We start from the raw sequence: 3,774 nt of genomic DNA, 5'->3' as shown, positions 1-3,774 counted from the left end.
AAAAAAGACCCATATGTGATAGAGTTAGCTTATTTAGTGGGAGATCCAGAGGAGGTCCATCTGGAATCTCTGAATTGGTGAGAACTTTGGGTAAAAGTCTCATGTAAGGACCCCAAACACATTAATGGTACCTCAGAAGTATACATTAACACGCAAGGATACAGGATTACTTGGGCTGTTGCTGATAAAGGTCCAATCAAACCAACCAGAGCCTTTGTTGACAAGGGAGAAGATGACGGTGATGTTACTAATGAGGAAGAACTAGACTCTCAAGATAGTTATGGATCCTTGATGGAGTTGGTCCTGAAATCAGGAGCCACCCCATCACAAAAGGAGTCGGGCTTATCTAATCCATCAGGATCAGCATCCCAGGGTGGGAAGAAGTCTACGTTTAATACTCCTAATTAGTACCTAAACATTCGATATGACGGGTGCTTAAAAATAAGCAACTGAACCAAACCAGGTCCAAAGGAGATCCACGTACCCCTCAGAACTAGAGTTCTCCAATTGTGAAAACAAGCTCATCGATGCACAAAATTTGAGTCAAGAAGTTGCAACACGGATAAATTATTTACCGAACATCAAAGCAAAATAAGAATGAAATCTGTTTATTAAAGACATTGATTATGGTTCAACAAAACGATCATAGTATCCATGGGAAGTACTAGAGAATAATAACATTTACAACTGCATATATGCTGCTAGCAGCCATAATACACACAAACACACACACACACACATGCATGCACAAAACATGTACTTCCTCAGTGAACTGCACTAGCTGGCCCCATACAGTCAGACTGTCACAACTTCATAAATTTCTAGTGGATCTATACCAACGCATATTATGCGTTGCCATATGTGGCGTTGTAATGGCCTATAAAATGCATATAAATGCGTTGGTAAGTGGATTTTGCAACCTACCAAAGTATTTCAACAACGCATATATGTGTTGTATAATACAGAATGTGCTTTTTTGGAATTGTATATGGGTACGGTATTTTCAATTGGCTTTTGCTGATTACTGTTGGTAAGGCGATAAATGTTATATGCATCAAGCATGACACCTGCAACAAGAGTTCAACATAGTAAATATGTTCATTAAATAAAAAGATTCTATACAGAGAAGAAAATGACACAATACAACAACACAATGTTCACAGACCAAAATAAAATATACATGAAATCTGAAATAGTAAACTTCTCTTGTGGGCAAATCTTGTAGTTCGTTCATCCTTCGATCATCTGCACATCCAGAGTCCTGCATGAAAATATAGAATGCTATGGTAAGTATATAGTTGATGACATGATATTTTTTCCATGAATAAAATTAACGTGCATGTGGCAAATTTATTCTTGCCATGTCTGTCGTTTTGTCTTTTGGTGATAGATCATTTGTTCATTTGTTGTAGAATTTTTCAGGCCTGCAAGAAGGGTTAGACCCTCTGTCGCCAAAATAAAACCTAGTTATCTGCAATATGAAATATTAAATTTGAGTACCAACTATAACATAGAAGGGCATATACAACGGTATTTAGAAGATATCTATATACCACCAGGTCAGCCAATCCGTCCTACGTGGACCATCAACAATGATGAGAGCGGATGGTGTCGTCGTCTCGCGCGACGCCGGCAAAGGCTCGTTGTCCCAGATCGTATCGCCAGTCCTCGCCGCGTTGTAGCCCTCGTTCCCAACCGACGACGGCCTTCCTCGATCTGGTGCGGAAGGCGGAATCGTTGATGGCGGCAAAGAGCATGCTCGCACGCCAATCTTCCACGCCAAAATTTCTTCCTCGGTTCCTCCCCGTCCGTCTTGCCCCGGTACCCTCCAATCTCTCGCCCCCATCCCTTCTTCCCCCAACCACACGATGCATCCCCTGCGGCATGAGATGAGCAAGGCGGCTGCGGTGCGGCCGCGGAAGCTGCTAAACGCGGCGGCAGTGCGGGAGCAGAACGGAGTAGCGGACTGCGCGGGAGGTGAAGGGCGCGGCGACTCTTTCCGGCGTCCAGTCGCCTTCCCAGCGCCGAAGCCTTCGGCTGCGCTGATTCTTCCACCGCCGCCTCGCCCTTCTCTGGATGCACAGCTTGCTAGATTTCACGCTGAGTAGTTTGTTTCTTGCAGTGTCTCGACCCGTCGGCATTCAGCTGATCAGCTCCACTTCGCATATTGCAAAGTAGGTGGCGTCCGTGCTTGCTTCTCTGAATGCCTTGCGCTCCTTGCTTCTTTGTTTACTTCAAAATACAGAGTGAAGATGGTGCAGATCTTCTCTCTTCCAATTTCTGATATTTTTTTTACATCCTGGTGCTTGCATATCTGAAACGTAGATTTGTGTTTTAATTTCATGATTGATTTTTATGATTCAGAATATGATGAGATATTAAGCAAGTTGAACAGAAGGTTGAATTATTCTACTAATATCAGTTGTTTTACAGTTTAAGTTCTCTGCTAGCATGTTCCTGATATTCTAATAAGCTTGATCAGTTCAAGAGATGCTAATATTGGCATTAATTTTTGCAGGCACAGCTGCTGCACAGCCTACTGCTATTTCATTCTGTCTAGTAAGGCTCAAAAGCCCCCAATTCTGCCTACTGAATGTTAGGTCGTGATTGTTAGGATGGATAAGGAGCTATGCAGGAACACAAATCCCCTCCGTTTCCAGCTTATGCAGGCTGCACAAGCATCGCTGGCGCAAAAGGTCTCAGTTCCGCTCACCTCACCTGCCGCATCTCCTCACCAGTCCACCACCATGCCTCCGCCGGCGACCTTCTGCGCCAGCAGCGGGGCTGGCACCCCAGCAAAGGCTGCCGCTTTCGGTGGCTCGGCAGGACACGACGGTGCCGGCTCTGACTCGTCCCAAAGGCGCCGCCTTCAGCATCCGGCCGGAGTTTCTCGCGGTGGGCGGGGTCCTAGCGCCGGCGATGCTGATGATTTAGAGCAAGCGGCATGTGGTCGCGGCGACTCTCGCGTCAGTGGCGCTGTTCAAGATTGACGTCGGCGGCCGCTGCCGGAGACGAATAAACAGGAGCTGGATTTGTGCGGCCTCGGCCTAGTCTCGCCAATTCGGGAGCAGAGTCGCCGGCCAAGACGCCTAGGTTGAGCTGCTCTGACTCCGACACGGGGAGCAAGGTCCCACCATCGGTGAGAGAGCGCATTGCCGTGGGTCGCTTTGGTGCCAATCATCCTCGTCGGTCTCGTGGCCGGACAGCTCCCCGCGGTGGTGCTCACTGAGTCACTGTGCTCTGCGCCGTGTTCTTCATCTCGGTGGAGGGAACACTAGCCCAGTGATGACCCCGTCAAATCCAACTCGGCGGCCAGGTCACTGAAGCTGCTGCTCCTCGAAGCAGCACGCAGAGAAGCAATGATGAATCCAATTTTGGTTGTGCCTAGATTCGATTCACCATGTGAGAATTGGATTTTGATGCTCATCAGTCAATTTTAAAGTTATGTGGGTTCAATTTTGTAATTCTCGATCTGCAACCTTCCGTCTCTGTTCTTTTTTATTTTTCTTTCCTTCGCGTGTGTGAACAGAGATAGCGTAATTTCCTTGTGGTTTGCCTGTGTCAAGGTTCAGTCTTTAGAGCATATGCATGCACAAGACACGGGTGCATGGTAAACTCGCTACATAGCACAGGAGGTGGCTATACCCAATGCAAGCCAATCAACCAGCACGATCTTCGTAAGCCAGGCTAAGCTTAGCACAACAACCAAACAAGGAGGTATAGTACTTGCCATGGCTAACTCATTGTCAAGCTTGGACTAAGCCAAGCAACCAA

The 3,774-nt window shown here is 46.8% G+C and overlaps 1 long non-coding RNA gene across 1 annotated transcript; it reads left to right on the top strand.

Moving 5' to 3' along the window:
- Positions 1 to 1,462: 1,462 nt before the first annotated feature.
- Positions 1,463 to 3,549, top strand: LOC101783822. Its single transcript, XR_215433.2, has 2 exons — positions 1,463 to 2,174; positions 2,519 to 3,549. It is a non-coding gene; the product is annotated as an uncharacterized LOC101783822 (long non-coding RNA).
- The last annotated feature ends 225 nt before the right edge of the window (positions 3,550 to 3,774 follow it).

The sequence above is a fragment of the Setaria italica genome, chromosome VI (genome assembly GCF_000263155.2).
Source record: "Setaria italica strain Yugu1 chromosome VI, Setaria_italica_v2.0, whole genome shotgun sequence".
NCBI classification, from domain to species: domain Eukaryota; kingdom Viridiplantae; phylum Streptophyta; class Magnoliopsida; order Poales; family Poaceae; genus Setaria; species Setaria italica.
The sequence above is the reverse complement of the archived record's forward strand: the minus strand, read 5'-3'. Positions and strand labels throughout refer to the sequence as shown.